At 35.7% G+C, this 17,568-nt stretch overlaps 1 protein-coding gene across 1 annotated transcript in view; it reads left to right on the forward strand.

Annotated features, from left to right (window-relative positions):
• The window catches only part of BRINP3 (BMP/retinoic acid inducible neural specific 3), a 65,953-nt gene that overhangs the window by 25,270 nt on the left and 23,115 nt on the right, over positions 1-17,568 (forward strand). The gene's annotated exons all lie outside the window — the stretch shown is intronic.

Consider the following 17,568-nt stretch of genomic DNA (forward strand, 5'->3'; position numbering starts at 1 on the left):
ATTGCTTTATTGAAATTAGTGGAATGACACTAGAGTAATCTGAAATGAATGAGCTTTTAAGGACATTATTCTTCTGAGCACAAGGATCATGGGCCTAGTCCAGTGACTCCTGCATTTAGCACGTATGTCCATCAATTTTAAAGAAATCTAGTTTAGGTTCAGTGTTCCAGAACTGCCAGGGATATTTTGCTCTCCCCTGATTTCACCTCTCCTATTGCAAGCTAAGGATCCATCAGTTCCTCTTTGCCTTTTGGTGGAACTTAGCTAACCCTTCTGTTTTTTCTTTCAGAAGGAGACAGCTGTTATGGCTCTCGCCCCTCTTTTTCTACATATTGTGCTTTGCTTTGTGATCTGGTAGTTGAAATAAAAAATGTATTTTTCACTTGTGGGGTCATTTCACAATTAGAAAACATTCCCCTTACAAAAGTTATATAGTCACTGCAGTGCTTTGATATCATCTCCTGTGTTTCTTGGGCATCACCTGAATAAGCATTCTGCCAAAGAGATGGTTCAACATGAAAGACTTCAGCAGGAACCCAGAGCTTTTTAAAACACAAGAAACAGAATCCAACCTCACTTTTTTTTTTCCCTGCCAAAATTTAAAATAATCAGGTCTTCCAAAATAACCACTATAGGGTTTTGAGGCAATCTTTGGTTGCCATCAGCAATGGCAATGATGGAGTACAGATTAATTGAGATATAAAAAGCAAAAATCATTAAAATGATTGATCAAAACACACCTTTTTGTTTGATTTGAAAGTTCTTTTTTCTCAAACACAGAACTTGTGAGTTCATGGTTTATTTGCTAATAATAAGTTTTGCTAGCAATGAGTTTGCCTGTTTTACAGGGAGTTGTACGAAACTTTCATAACAGTTTGATTTTGCAATGCATCTCTAACTTAGGAATATCATAACTTACTTTTAAGATACTTATGTCCCATTTTAGTGACTTCCCTAAAATTTTTTCTAGTCAGTACAGAGGGATATCGGACATATGATGACGTAACGATGATCAATAGATGGCTCAAAGATCAGTGCTAAAGGCAGGTTTGGGAATACTTAGCCAGTGGGATGCATTTGCTGAAAGAGAACATTTTCAAAGGCTGGATTCTGTCTATCTGGGAAAATTGTCTTTGGACATCAAGGCTTTTATGGCTGATAAGAAGAGCTTTAAACTGAGAAGTGAGGGGAAAAGGTCAAAAGAAACTGGTTTAATTTCCAAACCTGATTAAAAAAAATCTGATAGACCAAGATACAGAAATGGCTATAGGAATTTCAGTGGTGAAAAGACTGATAGTGAGGAGAAAGGAAACACAGGTATTGATTGATTAGTATTCAGGTACTTCTCATGATGAGAGTATACCTAAACCAAACAAGGTACTGAATTTTTCGATACAGAACTGCTAACAGGTAAGCACGTAAATGAATAGTGGATAGTGCAATGGAGAATGAATACCTGAGTAATGCAATGGAGAAACATGAATTATTGCTCAGGCTGCAATACCAGACATTTCAGCAGAAAGTGAGTGGAATAACAGAACCAAAACCAAGTACTTTTAAATTTCTTGTGATTAAGGGAAGACAGAAATAAAAGCAAAAATCACAGCTTCATGTGCCAATGATATTCTAGGCTCCAAAGAAACAAGAAGGGAGATTTGGAACAAAACGTAATCCTTTCCAAAGGCTTTCCAAACAACTCCTTCGGAGTAGTGTTTGAGCTCTGTGATTGATAGTTAAGGGTGAATTTTATTATGGAAAGAGAAAATTAGACAGACTTAATGGAGATATAAATACTATTTTAAATTGTATTTTATGGGCATTGTCTTTTCAGATACAGATTAAAGAGCCAATGCTTCAGTTTTTAATAAAGGTCATGATGCTGACAGTGAGTAAAAACAAAGTAACTGTGCTAATGTTTAATTTTACACTGCATTTCACAAGTCAATAGAAGATATATACAAAATATTTTTAAAGGAATATGTCAAAAGTGAGAGCTGATTTTCTCTTTCATGAAGCTGGGACGTATGTCCTAAAAGTTTAATATAATTCATGAAAACTTTCTATGAGACTGAATTTTGCAGGGATTTATCTACATAGTCTGCCAGAAATTGTTTTGTCACACTTGAAGGAGCTCCTACATACGGTCAAGGTTATAACTAATTACTGAAAATACCTGTATCTTTTCTCTGGCCTCAAAATTTTGTTGCTGAATATGAAACAAATTGTTACTTGATTGTTTTTAAATGGGATTCAATTAATCAGTTAGACAGAGTTGCTTGCAACTTTTTTCATATTTCCTGAAGAACCAAGCCACTTAATAATCATAAGACTAAATTACATTCATATTTTAATTTTCTAATCCTTGAACCAAAATGCCATTAAATCCTCTCCTAACGTCATTGTTCATAGTAGAAAAAAGTGTTTAACTTGCGAGGTAAAGAGACTACATTCCTGTGTCTCCTTTTTAAACACAGTTTATGTTCTTCAGCTAGAATAATGTATAAATAGTTTTCTTTCAGTGTGCACCAGCGATCAGAACAATGTCTTATTTACTGCAGCACTTTCATATACACAGGGGTGGGAACAAGATTAGTATTTTTATTTTATTCTGTTCATTGCAAACCTTTTCAAGTTCCAGATGTTCTTCCCAGATTTTAAGCTTTCTTTCATTAACATGAAACAGACCATTGTTCCTTTTCCTGAAAGTAAAATCATACCAAAATACATCAAAAGTCCATAGATTTCCATTATAAACCGTTACGGTACTGCTGAGTGTAACTTTTTAAATTCACCTGAATTAATCAATACACTTTCTGTAATCAGTGAAGCATTTACTGGTTGTCTGAGTTCAAAGAAAAATACCAACTGAAAATTCAAAACCAACAAGAAGCACAGAAATTGCTATGTAGATAATTTGTTCCCATGTTGTATATAGGGATGGAATGATAAAAGATTCAATTTCAAGAGTTAAAGAGGAAAACAAGGTTAAAAAAATGCACTCTGAAAAAGAAACTTGATGTTCTGTGGAATAACGCTACCAGCTGAGCTAGTGCGTCTATGAATTTGACACTCTGCTGCTTCAAAAAGCTCAAGTGATTATTACTAATATGTTCTCATTGCACTGACACAACAGCCTTAAAAACTTCCCGTATCATATTCTCATTCATTGTGTTTGCTTGGCCAGAGTCCACCGCATGCAGCAACTGTTATTCCACTAGATGGCCAACTCTTGCTGAAGTTTTTCTACCGGAAGGTCGTTGAAACACCTCTAGTGGCACAATACATTTTGCTTTGCAGGCATCAGTAGGTGTTGTAAAATATATATAGGATGGTTGTTGAAACAATGCTAGAAGCAAAATACATTTTGCTTTGTAGGAATCAAGATGAGGTATAAAACGATATGTCTGCACTAAGGTCATCATGCATATTTCTGTATTAGGACCATGAGGTGTAAGGAACAATTGTTAACCTTCAGAAGCAGTTTTTATGTGGTATCTGTGGTCTAGTATATCTACTCTGAGAAAGGGACTGACATAGTCATTAAGTTAGTCCAAACTCTCGATTCCAGCAGCATCTTTCTCAAATGAGGTGAGAAAGTGATGTTATGTTACAGGCAGTAAAGGGCAGGCTTCCTCACAGCTTAGGCTGAGTGTTGTGACTCACACCTGCACTGAAAGATGAGATCTGTGCATGCATAATCGCATGGTAACGTCACCTTCAGATTGAATCTTCTCATTTTTCAAAGACAAAATAAGCGGAGGGAATAAAGAAATATCAATTTTACTCAATAGGGATGTCCATATAGGACATTGTAGCTCACATATGGCAATGGGAAGATGTAAAGCAGCAAGCAAAGTTGTGGTTATACATTTGTCACTGTGTTATGGGGAGGGAAAGTTGGTTCTGTTTCTGTTTTGGTTAACATGACAGTAAGATGTCTTTTCAAATGTAATGACTATATGCTGAGAAGCTGAAAATCACAGGAACAGAAGGCCTAATCCTACCAATGAATTGCTGTCACTGAAACACCTGACGTGAACCAGAGCCGAGGGTAAGCAGGCACTTACATCCACTCAAATTATGGAACCAGAATGAGAAAACTAGAATATCTATGCTTAAGAGCATACAAGAAATATAAACTGTGTTGTTGGAGAAGAAGAATCTTTACTTTCCCAATTGTTTTTCAATAAGAATGGCAATGATTTCCAGTGATTAGATTTAATATCCAAACACTACTGAAAGACATTGAAGACAGGAAAAAGCTTTAATTTCTTTCTTCAGAAGTGCCAGTTTAGCACTTGATTTCGTTCTTTTCTGTGTTATTCAGATTGGTTCCTTGGCTAATGTTATCCATTTGAGTGAATGCACTCAGTACAGTATATTGCTATATGTACAAAATTTACTCGTATGTAATTTAAATCACTTCATAATGAAAAAGCATCACCTGAGGCCAAATTTAACCAGCACAATTTGTGATTTAATAAAGACATAAACAAAAATATTAAAAGGAGAAATGTAATGTAAATACAACAATAAGACAGTGGAAAAAAATTCATCTTCCTTGGCATAATAACAAAGTGGAAATCTGCTGCAACAAACTGCAACTGAAGATTATGAGCAACTCAAGTAAATAAGAATTTTAATTTTAAAAGACCAAGGTACAACACTTGCACACAAAAGCATGTAATCTTGAATAAATGTCAGTATTTGAATTTTTGAAAATACTGGATGCTTAATACTACCATATAATTTACAGTGAAGGTGTTGGTTATACCAACAGTCTAGACAGTTTTTTAAAGGATCTTATTCTGGTAATGCAAGCTGAAGGCAAATATAGGCAAAACTACTTAACTTTAAAAAAATATTTTAATTAACATATAAAAATCCTTATTTCTGAAAAGAAAGCCATTATCAGCAGCCTTATCTTCATAAAGGATATTTTTTTAAGAAACGTACTCTGAAGCTCATTTAGACTTAGAAGGAGTTCATCACCAGAGGCAGTGAACGGCTGCATCAAACAGAAGAGTTGCAGAAAGAATTCTGTTTTTGAAAACCAGAATTTATCCTTGAATTTCCCGCAGAATGCACCATGGGCAGCTATAAAAGGAGGAAGTGTCATGAATTTGCATTTTCTCATTTTTCTCTTCTTTTTGAATTTCACAGAGTAAAAAATTCACATACCCTAGGAGCACAACAGGGCCTGAATAGGGTAAAAACTCTTCAGAGAAGGGACTTGTATCTTAGTCTTCTCTTCAGTCCATATGCAGAAAAAAGATTTAAGATATCTGACTTTTTAATAGTATCTGTAACACAGTCCACCAGAATACTGAGGCCTTGAAACCTGTTTTCTTCAGAATAATTAAGTACACAAAAAAAGGACAGTGTAGATTAATCCCAGGCCCTCAGGATGTTACACAGGATTAGTTCCTTAAACCCCAAAGTTGCTTATCAGCTACTTCAGATTGCTTTGCTATAAGTATAATTGATTCATGGGCACAAAATTACTAAGGAAAAAAATCTTCCACCAAGGAAGCCACAAAGTTCAATAAATGGAATTTTCACAGTACGTCACACATTTTTATTTTCAGAGCACATTTGTGGCATTGGATGTAAGGGAAAAAATCTAATTATATATCACTTAGCAGACTGCTAGAATGAACGTGAACAGTGAATCTAGATGAAAATAGTGTCATGGAAAGACAGTATAAGACAGCAAAAGCTCAGCTGAATGGACTGGGTCTAATGTATATGAAGCTTCCAAACAAGAGGTGCTAAACAAGCAATATTCTGTCTGGTTTTAAAACATCTCCTTTTAACAAAGTACAATGTATCTAAACAAAAGATGTTTCTAAACAAAAATCATTTCAAGAAATAACAAAGAAAAATGTACTTAGATTGCACATAATTTTGTGTTATAAAAAGTACCAGAAATTTTTTTTATCTGCTTCAATTAAGATATTGCATGTGGGAGTTAAAAATGGATTTGCAAGTTTCAATGTAAAGGAATGCCTCTCCAGTCAAAACTTTGATTTGATCTAACACACCAGGTGCACAGCTGAAAGTTGCATGCAATAGAAAAGGAAGGTGATAAGATGAAAGTACCATCTGAGATAAAATAAAGGTCAGTTTGGCAGTGGTTGCTTTACTAAACTGAAAAATAAGTCATCATCTTTTCTCAAAGGAAATAAAATGATCCGCTTTGAGGTGATACCTTTAATTGGATTGGGGATTAGCGTTACTTAAAACTAACGTGACAGACATAAAAATATGATATTCGGGCCTGCAAATAATAGGTCTGATAACAATGAAAAGCTAAGATAAACTCTTGTGTATATGTGTGTTTTCACACATATTTTAATAACTGTATATACATAGGGGCATACTGCTCTTAGCATCTGTCCTTGTAATGTTTTCTCTCAAGGAGATTTGGGTTTTTAATGTTGCAGTGCTTCATCACATACTCATAGAGGCTGTTCTTGATCACATGCTATACATGAAAATTTTTCCAGCTTCCCCACAACTCCACTTTTAATTTTTTTTATGAATAGCAACATTAGAATGAAGTAATTTTACCATATCATACAGTGCTGTGAAACTAGTAGACAGGTTATATTAATGTCACAGAGCAGGAGTATGCCTGCTTCCATGCTCTGGAAATACCATCCGTGCAATATGTGGAATGGTGTCACATGTCTCATGCCAATGTTTTGTTCTTTTAAAGTATGGACTACTAACCAGTGCAACTGTACCCTAGTAGTAGTGCTTTAGCAATCATATTTTACATTTTTTCACATGATGCAAAATGTTAAAAAAAGAAAATCAGCTTAGCAGGAATCATCTGACATGAAAGGAGCTATACTAATACAGTATTATATGATGTGATATTAATATAATGTTGCAGGATGTTGTATTACATCTTGTTCTGAGACTTGCAATACTAAAATATGATTACTGAATCACTAACCACTATTAGAGTACTGTTGCACTGCCAGTTGATAATTTAAAAGGACAAAACATTCGCATGAGAGATGTGACTTCATTCCATGTATTGCCCATATATTATATAATACTGCTGAATATTCAGTGCAACAGCAGAAGATGGCTCAAGGAAATAATTTCACTCAAGAAGAATGACTACTTTAGTGTCCATCTCTTTCTTGTGGGCTCTCTTCTAAGAGTAACAGGGTGATAGGAACGGAAATCCCATATTCCTTTGGAAGACCCATTTCCTCTATACAGTCCAGTTCTGACAAGTGGAAAGTTGGGCTCAATTTCCCCTTCTTCCTCATGAAACAGTATCTAGAGTATCCATTTTTTTTTCAGATCTGCTAACACTCATTCCACTACAAATTACCTCTGTCCCTTCCACCTACCAAAACCCCTTGCTGTTTCCAACCCAAATGTCCAAACTTCCTTATTTTTCCCAGGCAAATTTTGTAGTGCAATTGGTGCTATCAGTACTGGAGCCTGAAAATTTGAAGACAATAAAACACAAGCAGCTTAAAATAGCATTTTATTTTATAGACATGTGGCATTAAAAAAGAAAACCGCAGATTAAGAAAAAGCTGCTGCAGAATTTCGGCTATAAAGATACAGTATTCAGCACATTTAATCCCCAGTGTAGATCTACAATACTGAGGGGCTTGCTTTTGGCCTTTTGTTTTTTACTGTGACCAAACTGGTCTAAAGGACCTTCCTCAGGCCAAATTTAAAGATATCTTAATCACCTATCCACATGAATCACTTGTAGAAACAACATCAGAGCCAACACTGTGGTGACTCACAAGGCTTGCAAGCCTACACTTTAAAATGATTAGTTGACATGTGGATAGATCCTGGTACACATTTCTGGGCTTGGCAGCATCTGTTTGCTCCTAGCCTCATGACCTCATGTCTTTGTAGTCATGACATATGACATGATGGCCATGATCCTCTCTAGATAACACCTCCCAACATTCAAGGATCATGGTAGCGTACACCACAAATGCAGCCAGAGATCAGACAAGGACACCAGTGTGAGATATTGGACCTTGGAGCACCCTGGACTTCAGGTTATCCCTGAGTCCAGAAAGTTGCAGTATCTTCCAAATTTCACCAGTATAATAAAAGCATATCTGAACATTGCTTTATGTGATCCAGAAGAATACAAAATGTACCATAAGGACACGTGTTTTATAATCTATGAGTTATTTAGTAAGACAGGAGAAAAATAAGAAAGAATGATCTTTGTTATTCAGTCTCCAGCATCAGGCTTCCTCTGGGGAGTCACCAAAGTCCCTCTGTCTGTGCCCACCATAGTACAATAGGGCTGACAATAGTCTGACAATATCACATCTCCCGTGCTCTCTTTTGTCTATTGTGTTTCTTTAGAGTGATACACAGACTATTTCTTGCTATGTGTTTGTACAGCACATGTCACAGTGGGGCCCCAGTCTCAGCCCAGGCTGGAATGAATTGCTGTAACATAAATGCTTTTCTGGTCTGTGCTATTTAAAGTAAAAATGTGCCTCCTCTGTGGGAAGGTGGTATTAATGCAAAGCACAAGAAAGCTTTGACATGAGTGCAGAATAAAAGGGAAGATGAAATTTGGACTTGTGGGGAGTGGGGAAATATTATTATGCTTATCCATATTTCAGGCAAAATCTTTCATCGCTCTGATGCCTTACGTTAGCAAAGAGGTCTCTGCTTGTCAGGTCATGTCTGTCAGCACTCTGAAAACAAGCTTTTCAGGCTCTGAATCAGAAAAAACTTCTCAATTAAACAAGTCAAAGAACCGCGAGATATGCATTGACATAGAAATGGACACTACAAGCAAGTGTCTTGTATTTCTCACCTGTGTTGTCATACGCAATTTACTCTGTTTGCTTACTCAGAAGGTGAGATACTAGCTCTCCAAGGGGACATCAAATGCCAGGCTTTAACCTTCAGGGTTGTGCCTCAGGTCATCTTCGCTAAAGACATATAGTAGCTTTGTCTTCAGATAAATTTGAAGATTAGGTAGTTTCAGTCCTGCAGATGGTGGGTTTTCAAGCTTTTGAATTTTAAAAATGCTTTGAAAAGTACTGTAAGCCTGCATCTGAATTGTTCTTATTGTCTCATGTCTACTCTTTTGTTTCTTTTTAAAAATATAAATCCTTTGCTTCCAACATGCAGAATGTACCAATCCCATTGTGTCTTAAGTGCTTCCAAATGACATCATTCTGGGAACAAGTTTTCTATGTGGCCAATATGTACAGATATGATAATGAAAAAACTTATTAAAAGTTTGATATGGCTGTATCATACTATGTCATTCTTGCATTTGCAAGACAAAGCAATAACTCACTCTAATATATCAGCTTAGAGGTCATTCAAAGCTAGTCATTCTTTCTTATTTACAATCTATTATGTCTTTTATAAACCAAAAATACATTAACTTTTGGTGTAATATGTTCTCTATATTTTCTTATGTGCTCTTGATAAGAGCAAAATAAATGAGTAGAAAGAATAAGGTGCATATTAAAGGGTAAAGGGTAGGGAGACATTTACTTTTTCTGAAATAGAACTGCTAGATAAGAATTCAGTTTGTGCATAATCGCTATGGTTACTGTCAAGGGTAGAGTCACTTATGGACAGAAACAGTAGGAAAAAAAAAATATACAACAGTAGCTGATTTCTGGAAACTGTCGTGGTTTAACCCCAGTCGGCAACTAAGCACAACACAGCCGCTCACTCACTCTCCTCCCCACACCCCGCCCCAGTGGGATGGGGGAGAGAATCAGAAAAAAAAAAAGTAAAACCTGTGTGTTGAGATAAAGACTGTTTAATAGGACAGCAGACGAAGAGATAATAATAATAATAATAATAATAATAATAATAATAATAACAACAACGATAATAATAATGAAAGAATGTACAAAACAAGTGATGCACAATGCAATTGCTCACCATCCACTGACCGATGCCCATCCCATCCCCAAGCAGTGATCGTTGCTCCCTGGCCAACTCCCCCAGTTTATATACTGAGCACGACGTCATATGGTATGGAATATCCCTTTGGCCAGTTTGGATCAGCTGTCCTGGCTATACTCCCTCTCAGCTTCTTGTGTACCTCCTTGCTGGCAGAGTATGGGAAGCTGGAAAGTCCTTGACTTAATATAAGCACTACTTAGCAAGAACTAAAACATCAGTGTGTTATCAACATTATTCTCATCCTAAATCCAAAACACAGCACTATATGAGCTGCTAGGAAAAAAATTAACTTTCTCCCAGCTGAAACCAGGACAGAAACATAAAAAAAACCCCTCTGAAAAATTAAAAATTTCAAATTATGAATTCCATACCGGTATCTTATGCATGTAGATGTATACAGACTGGTAAAGACAACGTACAGTTCATTTACCCCAAAGAATACCAAGTGACAAACTCAACATCTCTAGTGACAGTAGTGGTATGACGTGAGATAGAAACTGTCTTTGCCCCCTCCCCTTGTCTTTCTCCCTTCCTGCCTTTCCCAGTTTCTGAATGAATTTAGCACTCCAGAGAGGTGCCAGGCAGACAGCTCAGAAGCATCCAGCCCTCTGATGTGCTCCCAGAGAGACAGGATCAGTAGCAGGCCCAGGCTTGCACTACCTTGCCAACAAGTCTCAGCTTTCACTGGGAGGTATCATAGCTGGAGAGTGTGAAAGCAAGTCCATGATAAATAATAAACTGTAGTGTTTTATTCCTTGGCTTCTCGGCTAAGAGCATCGGCAAGGGCGCCAGTTGTAGTGGTGATGTGTGCTTTGGGGACAGATGTCATCCAGGGAAAAGCTTTATTGTTGAGGTATTAACCTCATAGTTTGTGTTGTCAGAACATTTACATTCCTGACAGATTTCTTATAAACTTAATGTAGCTCAAGAGCTGAACTCAGAGACCCCAGCTAACACAAACTAACTCCAGAGTTTTCAGTTCAGCTTATGTCTGGTATGTGGCAATACCTAGCGAGGTATAACCTTGTTTCTGATATGACTAAAACTTGGATATTTTTTGCATCTCAAAAGATATTCCAAGTATTTAATAAGCAGCAGATTATAGTCTCTTATTCTGGGTAATATTAGAGTTAGAAAAATTTCAAGAATGGGTTCTGCTATCCTTACTCAGGTTGACAAAGTTGCTTGTATTTGGAATAGGATCATTTGCTTTCGGATTACTTACCAAACAAGAGAGTAGAAAATATAAGAGTGACAGAAGTTGCCATTAAGAATGTTAATTTCAATACAATCATTGACTGCCATGGATTTTTATAGTCTGTGAAGAACTCATGATCTTATTGACGTGTAAACTTAGGTTATATGTTTTGTATCGTTCTGGAAAGAAAAAAAAATTCTTTATTATTGAAACTTTCTGTAAGATGTTAGTGTACAAAAGGTATAGACCTATATTTGTGCCATTTTTTTCCAGATATTTCCACATATTTATATTCTTTTGGAAAAGTGCCATAAATATACCACAGAGAATGAATACAAAGCACTGTGTTATCAGTAACATTCTTTAAAAAAATCATTTTTAAAGTCGTCTTTTAGGCAGGAAACAGAAAAGCTCTAGGCTGAGAGAATGCAAATGAAATTTTATTTCATCAACAACTGAAGGAGATCAGGGCCTTATAGCAACATCTGAGATGAAAACAAGATTGATATTCTATCAAGTTTCCTTCCTCCGCATTCACATTTCAACTGGTATTTTGGAGTTGTCTCCATATCCTACAACTGCATAACAACCGATGAGAAAGAGAAAATCAAATGTCTAAGACGTCCATATCCCATGGCTTCCCCACACCTCACTGAAGGAAATGGCAGGAAGTTCTTTTTTCTACAGGAAGGTGTCAGAATTCGTAAGAGGAAATAACATAGAAATCACATTCTGGGATCCCAAGTGATCTATCCCACGTGGCTGGAAGGCAAGTGCTGATTCAGAACATGTTATCTGTTTACCCATCTAGTGCATGCTTTTTTGGACTCTAAGGCATATTAAAGAGATACAATCAATAGTATAGTTTAAAATTGATGACTACAGATCATTAAAAAAAATCCCTCAAGTAGCAGATGATACAGCACGGCTGCAGAAGGCATTAATTTCAATTAATTTGTCAGGAAATTATCCCAGTCATAGTATTATCAGTTTTATAGAAATCCATATATGCAACCACAGATTATAAGTATAAAATAAAGGATTTATGTATTGCAAGGAGCAGAAGTAGTAAAAATTCTTGGCACTCCAGACAAAAGGTGACACTTGCTAATATTCTAACGTAGTTTTATTTTATTATCTTTAATGACTGACTTCTCTCAATTGTCAAGATATTGAAGTAAGAAGATGACCCTATCCAAACCAAACTAAAACCTTCTCTGAATTCTACCCAGAATCACCTTTTTTTGCTTACTTTTCAATAATAAATGAATGTACTTGTTCAAAACTCAAGAAATGATAAAAATAATTGCAATCTCTACAGAGTCAAGCTTTTTTCCCCATTGTGAAGCTGCTGTCATATCTACCACAAAATTTATTTTCTCCAGGTTTTAGTTAAAAAAGAAAAACAAACAAAATTTTTTATTTTTTATTTTCCTTTGATTATGTGGCTTTTTAGTCATTCAGATTCTTAGATAAATAGTTCCTGTTCTACCCATATGACAGGAATGACTTCAGTATGCATTCAAACCTTTCCTCATTACATAAAAGTGCAGCAAATGTCAGAATTTGTTGCATCAATTAAAATTAATGTATAAGTCTTTGTATTAAAAAAGAAATTTTGAAAGACATTAACTTTTCAAAATGCATACACTTCTAAAAACCAGCAATTAGAAATCTCTCTCAACGTTGCTTAGACTGTCCATTACATTTCCCAAGATTCTCCTTCCTTACTTTAAACAGTGATAATTCCAACAGAATCTGAAATCAGAATAATTATCTTAAACTTTTATTAGTTTTCATTTTTTTTCAATCTTCCAAATTTAAGAAACTTCTGGTTGATATTTAAGAAGACATAAAAAAAAAATCTTTAATTGACCTTAGAAGAACCCAAAGGCATCACGCCCTTGAAACTGTGCATATGTTATTCCACACATTTTTGGACAAAGTTGCCGAAATTTTGGAAAAAAATTGGAACAATAACTGATGATTTTTTTAATGTAAGTTGAAAGCTTACCATCTGTGTAGATCGCTTCATCAGTGTATTATCTGCAGAAAGCACTACTGGTTTAGATAATTCCTGGAGTGATGGCTAAGATACAGTATAAATATAAATGAGATAGTTGGCAAATATGTCCAAGATATGAGCAAGATACTGTGAAATGGATAGCTAAGATGCTGACTGTGTTGTCCCTAATGTTTCTCTACAAAACTTCAGTTAAATAAGCTCTGAGTAAACCAATGTAGCAAATCCTAAAACAGCATGCAGACTTTCTGTTTCATCAATTTAGCCCTCAATGCATTGCAAAACTCCAGAGTAGCATTTTCTATCTTGCTGAGTCCAGTCCACAGTTTAATGAATCTTGCCACTGGTATGAGGTTGTTCAACATTAAGTGATTTTTTATTTCTTCTGCTGACCATCTGCTGCATATGTAGGCGACTTATCTATGTATATCTACGTTTGGATATAATGTCAACTGTACTGGAGAGGAAACATTTTACTTGTGGATTAAGAGATGAGCAAAAGTTCATAAAAGCCAGAATCCTCAGCTTTGAATGATAGAAGTAGAGAAACAGGTTTCCATCCATGAATATTTAAAAGGAAGTCTATACAGAATATCTGCATCTGTGCTTCTAAGTGTTGCTGCAACTTGGGGTTGGATTAACTTCAAAGATAAAAATAGACCCTCTGTCTATGAAAGGCAAAATTTCTCTGTACTGAATAGAGATTAGTGTCCTGACAGAGAGGAATGAAGCTTTGTAAAGAAGAGTTCTGCAGGAGGCACCTGTGAATCTTGGCAAATAATGATTCCAGAGCCTGTTTCTTCTTTTTGCTGAATAGCAGACAGTCATCTGCTTATAGACCTCTATAGAAAAATTCAGATGAATGGTGCCATGCAGTTGTGAAATCGATGACATTGCAAGTCTCACAGTCTGTGGGATCACACATCTCACCCAAACTTGCAAATATATTTTACAAAAAATGTCTTTTAATCTATTTCATCTTTGAAGTTTGCAAGACCATTCACTATACCCTTTCCACCCTTTTTGTGAAGGCAATAGCGAAATGGAACCAATATTCTGTGCATGTGAAATTAATGTAATTTTTATGTAATTCCTAGTTTAAATGTCTAGTTTTGGTAGTAAACATAAGTAGATATACCTTGCAATGTTTGCAGATCTTAACCCCTAATCATTGATATAAAATATACAACTCTGCTCACACAAAATCATATTCACACATTTAAAGAAATTTAATGAATAAAATTAAGAACATTTGCAGAAGTCTCTCTTCAACAAAACTGTACAACTTTCCTTCAAAGTTGTAAAAAAGAAATTCCTTGTGGACACAAGTTAAAATTCACAACATTTTGCCTCTTAAAAAAAAAAGGTTTCTTAAATCCACCTCCAGGAATTTTATAAAATTGTCCTGATTTGTGGATTCTGATTTCACACTCTGAGAAGCTTTGCGTTAGGAGGTTACATCACAGATTAATCCCTCTGAGTCATAGCACTGGCCACACTTTGGAAGAAAAGGCTCTATTTCACGACATTTCCTTGGTTCTGATTTGAGCTACTGCCATGATGATTAAGTAGAAAACTGGAGTTTCCGACTATCACATAAAAAGTAGTAACTAGTTACAGTAGTTTCCTCTGTCCTGACCTTATTACATATTCCTTTTTAGATTTGAACTCAGTTGCTTGATCACAATTCAAATCTAACATCACATCAACGCTACCAGCTCCAGGAAAGAAGTGAGCAGTTCCGAGTATTTACTTGTTTGCACTCTTATGTCTGCAAGCTCCCCTAGACCTTAATAAGATTTTCATTTCTTTATTGGCAACATCAATCTAGCATTGATTCATTCTTTTGAACCCCAAATAATCTAATCCCCTTTACCCACAATGATGTAGGTTAACCACTTACTGTTATCTGTGCCCAGTATCCTCATGGAAAAATACAGATGCTAAATCAGTTCAGATAATCTGTAAAGAAACAAAATAATTGAACTTTTTTTTTTTTTAATGTGGTTAACACTTTATATTCAGGTATGGAAGCTGGTATACTTCTGAAGTTTCATTTGCTTGCCTTGATTTCTAGGCTGTTCTGCATATGTTGTTGACATCAGAAGGTGCTGAATTAACATTTCCACTGGAGGAAAGGAAAAGATTGAGTGTTTAATTTCTTGAGAAGTTAGCTTTTAAAATGCAGTTAAGGTGTGCAACTGCCAGTATTAAGGCATCTGAGTGGCAATAACACTTTGCATACTTTTAGGCTGTAACGTAAAAATGAGTATGATTAATGGGATGGCTTTACACAAAACAGGACAGCTGGGGATTATGTTATTTTATATTCACCTTCTAAACTCCCATAAAAGTAGATTACTGTAGCATAGCACTTCTGAATAGTTACATGATGATTGGAGTCTTAACAGCTCCCATGTTCTTAAAAAAGGAAATATACTGCATAGAAACTCAGTCTTCCTCTGTGGAATTCACTCTTCAAGGAGGATGAGGAATATAAAACACTGGAAGGGTGTTTAGGGGATATTGGGGTCATTATACAAATATTGGAAGAGACGTAAATATTTGGTTGAGCATGGGAGTACATGAACAGAATATCTAACTTCTGTGGCCCAGGTGAACCGAGGAGAGGTTAAGGGCGTGTCTGGGGCTGGGGGCAGCTGTCTGCTGGGCACAGGTGCTCTGAGTCCCAGCATCATAGTTGTTACTGTACTTCACAGTGAAGGGATTAGCCACAAAGCCATGACTATAGTGTGAAGAAAGTGCCCATATACTTTTAAGGATCAAGCACATATTCTTTCAGTGTCATGTCTGAGCCTGAAGAGACGCCCCAGAGTGTCTGTGGCACCGGTACCAGCATCCATGGTGGGACCTGTACACAGGCACCTGAAAAACCTGAACAGCAACAGAGAAGTGATAATGCATTAACAACTCTGAATAAAAAGGGTATTTGACTTAAGGTTGTCATTGCCCACTAATTAAAAGACAAAAATTTGCAACCATCCAAATTCTGCTGAAACTCAGCTGGAATTAGAGTTGCTGCTATGTGTTGTGTGAAATCTCGCTCACAAAGGGCTGCTGGCATCAGCTGGAAGATATGCACTGATCTCACGACCTAAGGATTCTCCTTTATAATGACTATCTAAATTAAGATACTTTTTATAACAAGTGAAATTTTCCTTGATTAATAGTCTTTTTTTCAAAGATGTTACTTATGACCAGTTGAGTCACAAGAAGAGAACTTTCTTATTGCTTAGGTTCTCTCCCATTCTTTTTTTCTGTTATTTGCAAGACAGTGTAAGTTTACCATTAATGAAATATTAACACTTTATTTTCATTAATTTTAACTCTACCCATAGTGAAAAGGATTCAGTTTGATTTCTGCAGCAATCATACCGATCTACAGAAAAACATGCTCTCAGTCTGGCAGGTATCAAACAGATACAGGTACAAATAAAATTAAAAATAAAAAAATGAAAATTTTCTGAAGTTCCTTTACCCAAATAAAATTTCCCGAGTATGATTTTAGCTCTTTTTCCCCCTTTTTAATAGAAGAAAATACTAATTAAATGCACATTTCTGAACTCTATGTTCTTCAGTATGTATGTTAAGGACTAAACAAGCTATTGACATGAGCTCAGATACTACTTTCCTGTAATAATTTTCAATTTGTCATGGATATGTTAAGCTTTCAGTGAATGAATAAGAGAAAATGTTAAATGCATTTTAAAACCTGTAATTTTGTATAGAAAATTAACTTTATTCAGCTATTTATTTGAAGCATATGATATTGTATATCTTTGTGAGGCAATGACTGTGTACTAAAACTAAAGCTAAACACTGAAGACTGTTATTATTTTCGATATAGTACTGTAGTGTCACTTTTGTGTTCCTCAAGTTCGTACAAGGATAGATCCTGCTAGGAGAAACTTAAATTTAATACCAAATACTTTAGCAGGTCAGAAGGAAATGAATAATGATAGGTGACGTGTTGCTTTACCTGATAACAAGTAGGAATAATGCAAATATAATAACCTTAGCAAAACCATCTTAATGATAAATAATGTAAACACATATTAACAAATTGCGTTCTATCGTTAAAAATATTCTTGTTCTTTATGCTTTAAAAAATACATGTAAATAATAGTTTTCACTCCAGGTGCTCAAATCCTGACATACTGCTTTAGAGAACCATCTTTGACTGTGAAAACAAGGGTATCCTTAAAGAGTATGCCCCCTTGAAATGGTTCAGCTTTGCACATTGACTGTAGATGTGTTTGACCGTCACTCTTCTTTGGCATCCTGTGATAAATAGATGTGCACAGTACTAGTGGGTTTCTGAATAAACCAAATGTTGGTTACGCTATATTGAAGAACAAGCAAGCTATTGACATGA

This window comes from Mycteria americana, chromosome 7 (assembly GCF_035582795.1).
Source record: "Mycteria americana isolate JAX WOST 10 ecotype Jacksonville Zoo and Gardens chromosome 7, USCA_MyAme_1.0, whole genome shotgun sequence".
NCBI lineage: Eukaryota > Metazoa > Chordata > Aves > Ciconiiformes > Ciconiidae > Mycteria > Mycteria americana.